The sequence below is a fragment of the Malus sylvestris genome, chromosome 5, assembly GCF_916048215.2.
Source record: "Malus sylvestris chromosome 5, drMalSylv7.2, whole genome shotgun sequence".
In the NCBI taxonomy this organism is placed as follows: domain Eukaryota; kingdom Viridiplantae; phylum Streptophyta; class Magnoliopsida; order Rosales; family Rosaceae; genus Malus; species Malus sylvestris.
Window position 1 is genome coordinate 29319433 of NC_062264.1, and position 16059 is coordinate 29335491.

Here is a 16059-nt window from a genome sequence, read left to right on the forward strand (position 1 = left end):
AGATGATGATGACACAAGAAAACAACTAGTCCTTATAAGACAACATGTAAACGCATCAAATTCATGGGTTTCCAATTGTTTTATCATAGAAACTAATCCCAAAAGCAGTTAATTGTTTTATATTCTCTTTGGACCTTGAGTGCAAGGGTGAATGCTAAGTCTTATCTAACCAAGTTGCACACCTTACCCTTAGTCGTTAAATTTAAATTTGGGTTGAAGTTGCAGGATCCAAAGAAGCAGGGCCGGGCGGCTTCGTGGTTAGATTTTGCTTCGTGATCAAGGCAAAGCTTCAACAAGTTCTGAACTCAATTGCTTTATTATATTCTATGCGTTTTCTTCAACAAAGTCAGGCTGAAAGAACCGTTCACATAACATATTTGTCTCCTAAACAAGTCTTTCTTCCTTAATTTTTCAATATTGACAAAAAAAAAAAAAAAAAGCCTACGAGATAATCATACTAACTGAACAAGTTGCTCCAATACAACAATTATCAGTGTTGACTCGTCACGCGCACAAAGCTTTCAAACAACTATAACCAAAAAGGCCCACATTTCTCAAAGTGTCTCGGAAGTTTGGCAACCATGGCGGAGAGCTTATGTACGCAGTTCAAGTACAACCTGCCATGGAAGTGTTTAAAGATTGAGATGAAGTGGTGATTCATTAAGTAAAATTTATGTTTGTTGCAGCCATTGTTTTAAACCTAAGTGCTAGTCGGCTGGCCACCGCCCCAATTAATCCTTAAACGTTTGAAAATAAAAAAATGGCACCTAGACCTACCTAAGCGCCTACCTAGACCGCCTAAGCGTCCTAACCCTCCCAAACCCACCTAGGTCGTGTCTCACATAAAAAAATAGATAACTTTCGTTTTGCTTTTTATTTTTTTCAATAAATTGTAAGAGACTAGTTGAAGAGGAACACACATTATATGCTTGTTCTCCATGTTTTTATTATGATTCAATACTTTGTAATATGTATGTCATTCTATTTTACAGTTTATCGTGAAAGTATATATTTTTTAAGTATAAGCATAAACACTTATTTATACGATATATAATAAATTTACTTAAATCCGTTTAGTCCGCCTAACCCTTGCCTAGCCGTCTAGGATCTGACCCCCGGCCACCACCTGGCCTAGCGTCTTTTAGAACTTTAGTTGCAACACATTGAGGTTCTGATTCCCGCCCTGAAGAAGAATGAGGTTTTACTGAAATTGGAAGCAGATAGTCTCAACCAGTTGATTGGAAAATCAGAAAGGCGAGTTGCGGCCTCTTTTCCCCCGGCAAATTCCCTCAAATACCTGGTAATTTTGTTTCTCATGTGATTTGTGATGTTTTTATAATTTTTTCTCTTCAACATTTGTAAATAAAACTTATGTCAGAACACTAAATATAATCTCTCATTTGTGCTCGATAAGTACGTGGAACACGTCCAGCGTTGTGGGTTGATGGATTAGTAGGATTCTGTAACAAAATTATGTTGAAGGATGAGTTGTTTTGGGAATTTAAGCATTCAATGTCTTTGAGCTCTAGGCTGCTATCTGTAGTGCAAAATCTTTAGTGTAGGCGGTTTTTAGTTCTCCTCTCTCTCTCACATGACATGACCAGCAACTGATGTGGCCGGAGACGTTGTAGAAGTTGGACAAGGTGCCAAAAAGTTCAAATTCGGTGACAAAGTTGTTGTCCTGCTCAGCCATTTCGTAAGTGCTCGATCGACTTATTCCCCTTTTCTTTAAGGGCTACTTGTTTATGCTTAGGATTTTCACATGTAAAATTCATGTGTTTGATAGAGTGGAGGAGGACTGGCCGAGTTTGCTGCAACTAATGAGAGATTAATGGTTGCTAGGCCACCTGAAGTTTCAGCTGCCGAAGGCGCATGCTTACTGGTTGCCGGCCTCACAGCTCCCCAGGCTCTCACCCAATGTGCAGGGGTCAAGGTTGACGGAACTGGTCAAAATAAAGAACATATTGATCACTGCTGCCTCTGGTGGCGTGGGGCACTATGCAGTCCAACTAGCAAAGCTTGGGATACTAACGTTACAGCCACATGTGGGGCGTGTAACATCGAATTGGTCAAGAGTTAAGGGGCAGATGAGGTTCTTGAATACAGGACTGCGGATGGGGCAGCTCTAAAGAGCCCATCTGGACGAAAATATGATTTTGTAATCGACTGTGGAAAAGGCAATCCTTGGTCAACTTTTGAGTCTAATTTGAATGCAAAAGGGTGTTGAATAAGTGGCCAAGTGGCCAAGTGGACAACAACAACAACAACAACAACAAAGCCTTTTCCCACTAAGTGGGGTCGGCTATATGAATCCTAGAACGCCATTGCGCTCGGTTTTGTGTCATGTCCTCCGTTAGAACCAAGTACTCTAAGTCTTTTCTTAGAGTCTCTTCCAAAGTTTTCCTAGGTCTTCCTCTACCCCTTTGGCCCTGAACCTCTGTCCCGTAGTCACATCTTCGAACCGGAGCGTCAGTAGGCCTTCTTTGCACATGTCCAAATCACCGGAACCGATTTTCTCTCATCTTTCCTTCAATTTCGGCCACTCCTACTTTACCTCGAATATCCTCATTTCCAATCTTATCATTTCTTGTGTGCTCACACATCCCACGAAGCATCCTCGTCTCCGCCACACCCATTTTGTGTACGTGTTGATGCTTCACCGCCCAACATTCTGTGCCATACAACATCGCTGGCCTTATTGCCGTCCTATAAATTTTCCCTTGAGCTTCAGTGGCCTACGACGGTCACACAACCCGCCGGATGCACTCTTACACTTCATCTATCCAACTTCTATTCTATGGTTGAGATCTCTCTCTAATTCTCCGTTCTCTTGCACGATATATCCTAGGTAGCGAAAACGGTCGCTTTTTGTGATCTTCGCTAGATTGCTTCGATCATTAGTGTGGATAAGTATATAAATGGATATAGATAGGAAAGCAAACACAAGATGTACGTGGTTCACCCAGATTGGCTACGTCCACGGAATAGAGGAGTTCTCATTAATTGTGAAGGGTTTACACAAGTACATAGGTTCAAGCTTTCCTTTAGTGAGTACAGGTGAATGATTTAGTACAAATGACATTAGGAAATATTGTGGGAGAATGATCTCGTAATCACGAAACTTCTAAGTATCGGAATGTGGTATCGTCTTGACTTGCCTTATCTGTCTCATAGGTAGATGTGGCATCTTCTCTGGAAGTACTCTTCCTCCATCCAGGGGTGGTATCTTTAACTGGTGGAGATGCACAAGGTAATGTATCAATTTCACTTGAAGCTTACTTGTAGTTTCAGGCTTGGTCAAGCGCGATACAAACCATGTAGTAGGAGTCCCTCAAGTTGCCGAGCTAGGGGATTTGCTGAAAGAGGTGACAGACAAGGTAAGCAATCAGAGCTCCGGCTGATTGTTCACATTCTCCCTATCTTGCAGGCAGCATGAAGGATAAAGAGAAGAAAAATGAGAAGAGATGATATGGGATACTTTTGCTTTTGAAGAAGTAACTTTCCACAGACTTATTCTTGAACTGAGCTGGAGGGTTTTCTGGTTTCCTCCAGAGTATAAGGCCGACTGAAGAATTTGAGGGTCAAAACAAGTCCATCAAATCTAGAGTACGTTCGACCCTACTGATATGGGATACTTTTGCTTTGACAGAGTAATGGATGTATCGGCACGTGTGCTGTTACGCTTGTCTCCACATGCTTCCTTGTATCCTTCTCACTTGCCCTATCTGTTCCTCAGGCAGATGCGGTATCTTCCCTGGAAGCATAAGATGTTGAAGATGAGTACTCGAGAGCAATGCCAGGTAAGTAAGTTCCAGGCAGTCAGTTCCTGGCTGGAAGCTTGATTCCAAGTGCTGACTGATTGCTCTCTTTCTCCTTGTCTTGCAGGTAAGAACAAGGCCAAAGGAAAAGACAGGGAAAAAGCATGATATGGGATACTCTTGCTTTTAACCCTGATGATATGAGATATTCTTGCTCTAGTATAACTTGTTTGCAGAGGTATTATCGGGGGGAAAGAAAGCTGAATATTTCGAAAGGCTTCGTTGAGAGTGCCCTCTCATATATGAGGAAGGGTTGAGCATTTTTGCAGGTCTGTCTGTCCGTTGGGGATGGAGGTTGACATATATAGGAGTCTCCTTAACAACAAGTAGTAATGCTATTCCTTTACCCTGTCAGAGCACTTTGAAAAAGTGGTCTGTGGTATGTGGAAAGCTGATGTTGCGTGTGAAGATTACAGACAGCTTTATCCAAGGAGATCCGGCTCTTGTAGTTGGGAAAGTGTTGCCTCTTCGGTTTTCAAACAAGCAATCCTATCAGGGATCTGGCTCTCGAGATTCGGAGAACGATGTCTCTTCGATTTTTGAGAAAGTAATCATGTTGGGAGTCTGGCTCTCGAGATTCGGAGGGCGGTGCCTCTTCGATTTTGGAGCAAGCAATCTTGTTGGGAGTGTTTTCTCGAATGTGAGTAAAGGTTGGGCATGTTTGCTAGTCTACCTTGCCACGAAGCACAGAGGTTGACACACAGGGACTTTCCAATTATCCAGCAATGGTACTGTTTCTTTACCCTCTCTTCGATTTTTGAGAAAGTAGTCATGTTGGGAGTCTGGCTCTCGAGATTCGGAGGACGGTGCCTCTTCGATTTTGGAGCAAGCAATCTTGTTGGGAGTGTTTTCTCGAATGTGAGTAAAGGTTGGGCATGTTTGCTAGTCTACCTTGCCACGAAGCACAGAGGTTGACACACAAAGACTTTCCAATTATCCAGCAGTGATACTGTTCCTTTACCCTTGTGGGTAATAATATGGGGTAGCTAGACCTTCAAAATTTATGTGTCTAAACTTTGTTAGTGCTGTTTCTTTGCTATTCTTTTACCCGTCTTGGTCAGAGCGATGTAGTGGAAGCTGCAAGCTTCACGTGCTCAACTTTGGCAGAGAACTTTGGCAAAGTTATCTGTGATACACATGAACTACTATTGCGTGTGGGAAGTGGGTGTTTGAACAGTAAGACTCATGTGCTTTCTACTTCACCAGAAGTCTTCGACAGAATGCCCATAATTTCCGCAAAGCTGAGTGTGCGTGTGACAGGTGCTGCCAAGGCTGGAAAAGTAGGTGCCTCTTCGATTTCTGAGATCGGCCCTCGTGGTCTCTGAGCAGCCCAACTTTTGAGAAAGCAAGCGCCTCTTCGATTTCTGAGATCGGCCTTCGTGGTCTTTGAGCAGCCCAACTTTTGAGAAAGCAGACGCCTCTTCGATTTCTGAGATCGACCCTCGTGGTCTCTGAGCAGCCCAGCTTTTGAGAAAGCAAACGCCTCTTCGATTTCTGAAGCTCCGTCGAGTGCAGATTTTTATAGGGGCTGGCATTAAGTTCCAAAGCACACTTGAATCTCCACCAGTAGAAGCTCCATTCTTACACTTCTAAGATCTTGATTTGTTCGACCTCTTCTCTCTTCAACACCTTTGAAAATGTCTGGCCCCTCCGACCGTCGTTTTGACTTGAACCTTGTTGAAGAGGCAGCCCCGCCTTCTCCAGACAACATATGGCGCCCATCCTTCGTCTCCCCTACTGGTCCTCTTACCGTTGGGGATTCCGTTATGAAGAATGATATGACCGCTGCGGTGGTGGCCAGGAACCTTCTCACTCCCAAAGATAACAGACTACTTTCCAAACGATCTGATGAGTTAGCTGTTAAGGATTCTCTGGCTCTCAGTGTTCAGTGTGCAGGTTCTGTGTCTAATATGGCCCAACGCCTATTTGCTCGAACCCGCCAAGTTGAATCATTGGCGGCTGAAGTGATGAGTCTCAAACAGGAGATTAGAGGGCTCAAGCATGAGAATAAACAGTTGCACCGTCTCGCACATGACTATGCTACAAACATGAAGAGGAAGCTGGACCAGATGAAGGAATCTGATGGTCAGGTTTTACTTGATCATCAGAGATTTGTGGGTTTGTTCCAAAGGCATTTATTGCCTTCGTCTTCTGGGGCTGTACCGCGTAATGAAGCTCCAAATGATCAACCTCTGATGCCTCCTCCTTCTAGGGTTCTGTCCAGTACTGAGGCTCCGAATGATCCCCCTCCGGTGCCTTCTCTTTCTAGGGCTCTACCGACTGCTGCGACTTCTCCTAAGCAACCTTTGTGAAGGCTCTCTCTTGTTTGTTTATTTTGACTCATGTATATGTACATATTTGTAGCTTATCGGGGATATCAATAAATAAGTTTTCCTTCATTTCAACGTATTGTGTTAAATACACCAAAGCCTTCTTCGCTAAGTTCTTTGAATTTTCTTTTGTTGGAGCTTTGTGAGTGGAGCATGTAGGTTGAGGTAGTGTTCCCTTAATTTCCTAAGTGAGGAAAACTTCTCGGTTGGAGACTTGGAAAATCCAAGTCACTGAGTGGGATCGGCTACATGAATCTTAGAACGCCATTGTGCTCGGTTCTGTGTCATGTCCTTCGTTAGATCCAAGTACTCTAAGTCTTTTCTTAGAGTCTCTTCCAAAGTTTTCCTAGGTCTTCCTCTACCCCTTCGGCCCTGAACCTCTGTCCCATAGTCGCATCTTCTAATCGGAGCGTCAGTAGGCCTTCTTTGCACATGTCCAAACCACCGTAACCGATTTTCTCTCATCTTTCCTTCAATTTCGGCTACTCCTACTTTACCCCGGATATCCTCATTCCTAATCTTATCCTTTCTCGTGTGCCCACACATCCAACGAAGCATCCTCATCTCCGCTACACCCATTTTGTGTACGTGTTGATGCTTCACCGCCCAACATTCTGTGCCATACAGCATCGCCGGCCTTATTGCGGTCCTATAAAATTTTCCCTTGAGCTTCAGTGGCATACGGCGGTCACACAACACGCCGGATGCACTCTTCCACTTCATCCATCCAGCTTGTATTCTATGGTTGAGATCTCCATCTAATTCTCCGTTCTTTTGCAAGATAGATCCTAGGTAACGAAAACGATCGCTCTTTGGTATTTCTTGATCACCGATCCTCACCCCTAACTCGTTTTGGCCTCCATTTGCACTGAACTTGCACTCCATATATTCTGTCTTTGATCGGCTTAGGCGAAGACCTTTAGATTCCAACACTTCTTTCCAAAGGTTAAGCTTTGCATTTACCCCTTCCTGAGTTTCATCTATCAACACTATATCGTCTGCGAAAAGCATACACCAAGGAATATCATCTTGAATATGTCCTGTTAACTCATCCATTACCAACGCAAAAAGGTAAGGACTTAAGGATGAGCCTTGATGTAATCCTACAGTTATGGGAAAGCTTTCAGTTTGTCCTTCATGAGTTCTTACGGCAGTCTTTGCTCCTTCATACATATCCTTTATAGCTTGGATATATGCTACTCGTACTCCTTTCTTCTCTAAAATCCTCCAAAGAATGTCTCTTGGGACCCTATCGTACGCTTTCTCCAAATCTATAAAGACCATGTGTAAATCCTTTTTCCCATCTCTATATCTTTCCATCAATCTTCGTAAGAGATAGATTGCCTCCATGGTTGAGCGCCCTGGCATGAACCCGAATTGGTTGTCCGAAACCCGTGTCTCTTGCCTCAATCTATGCTCAATGACTCTCTCCCAGAGCTTCATTGTATGACTCATTAGCTTAATACCCCTATAGTTCATGCAATTTTGTACGTCGCCCTTATTCTTGTAGATAGGCACTAAAGTGCTCGTTCGCCACTCATTTGGCATCTTCTTCGTTTTCAAAATCCTATTGAAAAGGTCAGTGAGCCATGTTATACCTGTCTCTCCCAAAACTTTCCACACTTCGATTGGTATCTCGTCTGGGCCTATTGCTTTTCTTTGCTTCATCTTCTTCAAAGCTACAACCACTTCTTCCTTCCGGATTCGACGATAAAAAGAGTAGTTTCTACACTCTTCTGAGTTACTCAACTCCCCTAAAGAAGCACTCATTTCATGTCCTTCATTGAAAAGATTATGAAAATAACCTCTCCATCTGTCTTTAACCGCATTCTCTGTAGCAAGAACTTTTCCATCCTCATCCTTGATGCACCTCACTTGGTTTAGGTCCCTTGTCTTCTTTTCCCTTGCTCTAGCTAGTTTATAGATATCCAACTCTCCTTCTTTGGTATCTAGTCGTTTATACATATCGTCGTAAGCCGCTAACTTAGCTTCTCTCACAGCTTTCTTCGCCTCTTGCTTCGCTTTTCTATACCTTTCACCATTTTCATCAGTCCTATCCTTGTATAAGGCTTTACAACATTCCTTCTTAGCCTTCACCTTTGTTTGTACCTCCTCATTCCACCACCAAGATTCCTTTTGGTGTGGGGCAAAGCCCTTGGACTCTCCTAATACCTCTTTTGCTACTTTTCGGATACAACTAGCCATGGAATCCCACATTTGGCTAGCTTCCCCCTCTCTATCCCACACACACTGGGTGATTACTTTCTCTTTGAAAATGGCTTGTTTTTCTTCTTTTAGATTCCACCATCTAGTCCTTGGGCACTTCCAAGTCTTGTTCTTTTGTCTCACTCTTTTGATATGTACATCCATCACCAACAAGCGATGTTGATTAGCCACACTCTCTCCTTGTATAACTTTGCAATCCTTACAAGTTATACGATCCCCTTTCCTCATTAGAAGAAAATCTATTTGTGTTTTTGACGACCCACTCTTGTAGGTGATCACATGTTCTTCTCTCTTCTTAAAGAAGGTGTTGGCTAAGAAGAGATCAAATGCCATTGCAAAATCCAAGATAGCTTCCCCATCATCGTTTCTCTCCCCAAAACCATGGCCACCATGAAAACCTCCATAGTTGCCTGTCTCCTTGCCCACGTGTCCATTTAAATCTCCTCCTATAAATAACTTCTCCGTCTGAGCAATTCCTTGCACCAAGTCTCCAAGATCTTCCCAAAATTTCTCCTTCGACCTCGTATCCAACCCTACTTGAGGTGCGTACGCACTAATCACATTGATAAGTTCTTGTCCTATTACAATCTTGATTGCCATGATTCTATCTCCTACCCTCTTGACATCTACAACATCTTGTACCAAGGTCTTGTCCACGATGATGCCAACACCGTTTCTCGTTCTATGTGTGCCCGAATACCAAAGTTTAAACCCTGAGTTTTCTAGATCCTTTGCCTTACTACCAACCCACTTAGTTTCTTGTAGGCACATAATATTTATCCTTCTCCTCACCATAACTTCCACTACTTCCATAGATTTTCCCGTTAAGGTTCCTATATTCCACGTTCCTAAACGCATTTTGCTCTCTTGAACTCTACTCTTCTGTCCTAGCTTCTTCACCCTCCCCCGTCTAATAGGATCAAAGTACTTCTTTTGTGTGTCCCGGGTAAAGTTGATAGGAGCATATGCTCCCAAACAACTTTGAGTGGAGTCGTTCGAAAAGAAGTTTCTATGGCCCCCTTGCTCATTTAACACTGCATCCGGGTGCCGATGGAGATACAGCGACCCTTGCTCACTTATCACTGTGCTCGGGCCGCACAGCGCGCCACTTACGGGTGACGCCCTAGCTTTAGCGCTATTTTGTTCTGGATTCATTTTCATAAGGATTCGACGTGATCATGGAGGGCTCATTTTTTTGAAGTGATAAGTGAGAGCTGCCGAGAGCAAGGAGATTTGCAAAGAGCCCAAAAAGAAAGAGAAGCTGCTGCTTCATTTGGTTAGTAATCATCCACCAAAGTAGTTGTCGTTGTAATAGCTTTGAGCTATATGTATAGAGAAGAAATTATTCATTATATTTCTTTCTCTATTTGTTTCTGTGGTGTGTGTGAGCTATTGGGTGTATTGGGTTATTTAGGTTGTGAGATTGTCAACACTTTGTAAACTCCCAATTGGTTGATAGTGGATTATTGGGTGAGCTCCTACTGCTCCGAGGACGTACTCCAGTTCCACTGACTGTTGAAGAACCTCGTTAAAATCTTGGTGTCTTTTATATTTTTGATCTTGCATTTCATTTGATAAATTTCCTGTGGGTTAGCTTGAGTTGGTTCCATTTGGTTTGGTGCTATCCTAGCACAACAATTGGTATCAGAGCACTAGTTCCTCTTGGGTACTGTCTAGTTGCCAAAGATGTCAGACGGGCAAGATGAGAATCCTTTTGGAAGCAGCTCCGGGTTTGCAAGAACTACGGTGCAAAATGCAAAGTTCGAAGTGGAAAAATTTGATAGCACAAACAACTTCGGGATGTGGCAATGTGAGGTCAAAGATGTGTTGGCTCAACAAGATCTACTTGCCACTTTGGGAGAAAAGCCGGAAGCTATGTCGAAGCCGGAATGGGAGAAATTAAATTTGTGGGCTTGCTCTTCAATTCGGTTGTGCCTTGCAAAAACTCAGAAGTATTTTGTGATGCGGGAGACATTAGCAAGTGTGTTGTGGCAAAAATTGGAAGACAAGTATATGACGAAGAGTGCAGAGAACCGGCTACACTTGAAGAAAAAGCTCTACCGCTTCCAATACAAAGAAGGTACAAAAATGATTAGACACCTTGATGTTTTTAATAAGTTGATTGCCGACTTGTTAAATTTAGATGAGGATATTAAGGATGAAGATAAGGCCTTAATATTGTTGAATTCCTTGCCGGACTCTTATGAGCATTTTGTTACCACTATTATGCATGGTAAAGAAACTGTGAAATTTGAAGATATGTCAAATGCCTTGATGAATTATGAAATGAGGCATAGAGATAAAAACCATAATAGTACCTCTGAAGCTTTATTTGTTAGAGGTAGATCATCGAAGAGAAGATCATCTTCTAGTAGGAAAAAATCATAGTCTTGACCTAGAGGAAACTCTAAAGGTAGAAAACTTTTAGAAATGGATGAATGTGCCTTTTGTAGTAATAAGGGTCATTGGAAGAAAGATTGTCCTAGATTGAAGACTAAAGGCAAAGAAAGTTCTGAAGCTAATGTTGCTGAGGTTGAAACAGATTTTTCTGATTTTGCTTTAACCATTTCCTCATCATTTGATTGTGCTACTAAGTGGGTGTTGGATACGGGTTGTACTCATCATATGACTCCTCACAAGGATTGGTTTTCAAGCTTGAAAGAGTTTGATGGTGGCGTTGTGTTCATAGGAGATGACAATCCTTGCACAACAAAAGGGATTGGTATAGTTCGTTTGAAGTTGCATGATGGCATGGTTAAAGAGTTGACAGGTGTTCGGTATGTACCAAATTTGAAGAAAAATCTTATTTCTTTGGGTACTTTGGAATCCAAGGGCTTCAGGTTTCATTCAGATGAACAGACATTGAAAGTTACTTATGGTGCACTTGTTGTGATGAAAGCTTCTCGATGTGGCCATTTGTATTTATTGCAAGGAAGCACTGTGACAGGTGAAGTCTCTGTAGTCTCAGAAAATATGGGCACATCCGATTCTGATACTACTAGACTGTGGCATATGAGATTAGGCCATGCCGGTGAGAAAGCTCTACAAGGGGTTGTGAAACAAGGTCTTCTAAAAGGTGCCACAACTTGTAAGCTTGATTTCTGCAAGCATTGTGTCTTGGGGAAGCAAACTAGAGTGAAGTTTGGTACTGTTGTACATCAGACGAAGGGCATTCTTGATTATGTGCATTCAGATGTTTGGGGTCCTACAAAGACTCCCTCTTTGAGTGGTAGACATTGGTTCGTGACCTTTGTTGATGATTATTCAAGAAGGTCTTGGGTCTACACTATGAAGCACAAGAGTGAGGTATTAAGCATTTTCTTGTGTTGGAAGAAAATGGTTGAGAACCAGATTGGGAGAAAGATTAAGATTTTGAGATCGGATAATGGTGGTGAATACACATTCGACCATTTCTTGAAAGTTTGCAAAGAATAAGGGATTGTAAGACATTTCAGTGTCAAGGGAACTCCACAACAAAATGGAGTTGCAGAAAGATTGAATCGAACCTTGCTTGAAAAGGTTAGATGCATGTTGTCTCAGTCGGGTTTGAGAAAGTCGTTTTGGGTAGAGGCAGTTACTTATGCATATCACATCATCAACCGGTTACCCTTAGCTGCTATTCAGGGTAACACACCAATGGAGGTATGAACTGGAAAACCTTCTTCTGATTATGATCATATTCGTATTTTTTGTTCACCTGCTTATTTTCATGTAACTGAAAATAAACTTGATCCTAGAGCCAAAAAGGCTATCTTTCTTGGTTTTAGTAGTGGTGTCAAAGGTTACAGGTTGTGGTGCCCAAAGATGAAGAAACTTGTAATCAGCAGAGATGTGACATTTGATGAAGAAAGTATGTACAAAGGCTCTGAGAAGAATGTGAAAGATGTCCAACAGGTGGAGCTTAAGAAAGTTGCCTCTGGTACTTCAAATCCTATTTCCGCTGATGTCGAAGCCACTACAAGTGAAGAAGTTGGAGACCATGAGGATGTTGAAGAAGTTGAACTTAAAGATTCTATTTAAGTTGAAGAGGAAGTTTCACCTCAAGAGTCTATTGCCAAGAACAGAGGAAAAAGACAAATTACCAAGCCAGCTCGGTATAGTGACTATGTTTCTTTTGCTCTTCCTATTATCATTAATGAGATTCCATCCAATTTTGAGGAATCTATTGAGAGTGAAGAAAATGAGAGGTGATGCAATGTCATGGGTGATGAGATGAATTCTCTCTTGAAGAACAAGACTTGGGAATTAGCTAAATTGCCTAAGGGCAAGAAAACTATCGGTTGCAAATGGGTGTATGCCAAGAAGGAAGATGCTGATGAGAAAAGCAATGTGAGATTCAAAGCAAGATTAGTTGTTAAAGGGTATGCACAAAAGGAGGGCATTGACTACAATGAAATCTTTTCTCCAGTTGTGAAGCACCCCTCAATTCGCATTATGTTAGCTCTTATTGCACAGTATGGTCTTGAGCTTGTGCAACTTGATGTGAAGACGACTTTCTTACATGGTGATTTGAATGAAGAGATTTATATGTGTCAACTGGATGGGTATATAGTGAAAGGGAAAGAGAATTTGTTTTGCAAATTGAAGAAATCACTTTATGGCTTGAAGCAATCTCCAAGGCAATGGTATTTGAGGTTTGATAAATTTATGAAAGGCTAAAATTATTCTAGAAGTCAATATGATCATTGTGTGTACTTCAAGAAGTTGCAAGATGGGTCTTTCATTTATTTGTTGATATATGTTGATGATATGTTGATTGCCTCAAAGACTGTTGAAGAGATTGAAAAATTGAAGAAGCAAATGAAGAATGAGTTTGAGATGAAGGATCTAGGTGAAGCGAAGAAGATCCTTGGCATGGAGATCACTAGAGATAGAGCGAAGGGTTTGGTCAGTTTGAATCAAAGACAATACCTTGAGAAGTTGATTCGGAAGTTTGGAGTTCATGATTCAACCAAACCGGTTAGTACCCCATTGGCTCCTCATTTTAAATTGAGTTCTCTACAATGTCCTAAAACTGATAAAGAGAAGCTGCAAATGAAAAATATACCATATGCAAATTTGGTTGGTAGTTTGATGTATGCAATGGTATACTCTAGACCGGATATTGCTCATGCAGTTGGCAAGGTGAGTCGATATATGCATAATCCAGGTAAAGAGCATTGGCAAGCAGCTAAGTGGATATTGAGGTATCTCCATGGTACTCAAGATGTTGGTTTATGCTTTGAGAGAGATAACTCGGTATTGGTCATTTTGCAATTGGTTATGTTGATTTAGATTATGCAGGTGATCTGGATGGAAGAAAGTCTACTATAGGCTATGTGTTTACTATGGCTAAAGGGCCAGTTTGTTGGAGGTCCATTTTGCAGTCGTATGTTGCCTTGTCTACTACAGAGGTTGAATATATGGCAGTTGCTGAAGCTATAAAGGAGGCCATTTAGATACATGGGCTGATTAGAGATTTGGGGGTTGATCAAAAGCAGGTGAAGGCACATTGTGATAGTCAGAATGCCATTTATTTGGCCAAGTATCAGGTTCATCATGCGAGGACCAAGCACATAGATGTACGTTATCACTTTGTGCGTGAAGTCATTGGTGAAGGAAAGATTATTCTCCAGAGGATTCCAACTAAAGACAACTCCGCTGATATGTTGACTAAGGTTATTGGTGTAGCCAAGTTTGTTCATTGCTTGAACTTGGCTCACATTTTGCCTATATAAAGAAGGCGTTGAGCAGTAGGAGTTTTGGAGTATTTGGCTCGGCATGAGTTGTTCTCTTGCTAGTGTTTGGGAGTAATTTTTGTGTTGATTGTGTTGGTTGGCTTATCATGGCGTTTTCAGAACTTGGCCAAGGTGGAGATTGTTGAATAAATGGCCAAATGGACAACAAAACAAAATGCTTTCGGCTATTAAACAAAGCAAAAGAAAAAAAGGACAACATGATTATGTTTCCTTGTTTTGTGGCTTGTTTTGTGGCTTTTTCAAAGCCATAATTATTGGTTTCGTGCAGAAGAAAAAAGGAGAAGAAGAGGGCTCATTTTTTTGAAGTGATAAGTAAGAGCTGCCGAGAGCAAGGAGATTTGCAGAGAGCCCAAAAAGAAAGAAAAGCTGCTACTTCATTTGGTTAGTAATCATCCACCAAAGTAGTTATCGTTGTAATAGCTTTGAGCTATATGTATAGAGAAGAAATTATTCATTATATTTCTTTCTCTATTTGTTTATGTGGTGTGTGAGAGCTATTGGGTGTATTGGGTTATTTAGGTTGTGAGATTGCCAACACTTTGTAAACTCCCAATTGGTTGATAGTGGATTATTGGGTGAGCTCCTACTACTCCGAGGACGTACCCAGTTACACTGACTGTTGAGGAACCTCGTTAAAATCTTGGTGTCTTTTATATTTTTGTTCTTGCATTTCATTTGATAAATTTCTTATGGGTTAGCTTGAGTTGGTTCCATTTAGTTTGGTGCTATCCTAGCACAACAAAGGGAAGGTTGTAGACATTTCTCCGATGTGAGTTCTTTAGCTACTTTTGTAATGAAGAAACTCACCTTCTCGAAGAAGCAGCAGGTGCCACTGCTCATGATTCCCAAGGATGTGAACCTAAAGTATCTTGTTAAGTTGGTGAAGGAAAGGAAGCTGAAACCAGTGATTGACTCGATGCATCCTCTGAGCAAGGCTGAAGATGCTTAGCTTAAGAGTATCGATGGACATGCTACTGGGAATATCATTTTGGAGCTTTAAGTAGACAAAATATATTCGGACACTGCAATTTTTTTGGGACTAAAGTAAAGTTCATGTACTTCTATACAACAATGTATTAGTACCCCATGAGTTGAGACCAAGCTTTAAGCTTTAGCTGAAGCATTTAGTTGAACACAAGCTTGAATGCCTGCGCTTTGCTGCGGGTTTTAAGAATACCTTTAAGACAATACTATTAATATATAAATTTTATAAATCAATATTTACATGTCTGGTGTTTGAGAAGGTAAATGAGCAACACATTACAGTGATCAAAAGATAAAATGCTCATTATTCGAAATATTTAGATAAACTATGAACATGTTGTAGAATCTAGATTTTCCTACTTCACTGTTTCCAGCTCATCCTCACCTTCATTATGTTGAGGTTTACGGTTTTAGCTAGTTCCTGCAAATTTTGACAAAAAAAGGAGTCGTTAGTGCCGACATATAAGAAAACAAAAAGGGGACATATAAGTAAAATTGAGATAGAGTTCATTTGTGATCCTGAAGGTGCAAATGAAATTTTTGTTTCCCTCTATTTTCATTTGTTCTATCAAATGCAATAAGACTAAAATGAGTGCATTCAAACCAACCCATTTTTTCGAACTTTAGTCATATATCAAAAAAATCTCAGTGATACTAATTAGACAGAGTCGGGAAGTTCAAATAAATCACTTATAGCAACAAAAATAGTAAAAAACAAATGTGTACGTAGAAATTAAAATAGTAAAGAGGGTATATAATCGTTACGACGATGATATAATAATATGCTGTGATTAATTTGATGAAGAAGCAGTAGAACATATAAGTAAACAAATGGGGGACACACAACCAAAGGTAAGATGGAGTTTTTTTATATATATATAATAATGAAGGAGCATATATAATCCGTTTTTCATCTGCTCTATCAAATACAATGTGCAACAAAATGAGTGAATTTAAATTAGA

At 41.1% G+C, this 16059-nt stretch overlaps 1 pseudogene; it reads left to right on the forward strand.

The window, feature by feature from the left end:
- Positions 1 to 581: 581 nt before the first annotated feature.
- On the forward strand, positions 582 to 15112 carry LOC126622720 (chloroplast envelope quinone oxidoreductase homolog; annotated as a pseudogene).
- The last annotated feature ends 947 nt before the right edge of the window (positions 15113 to 16059 follow it).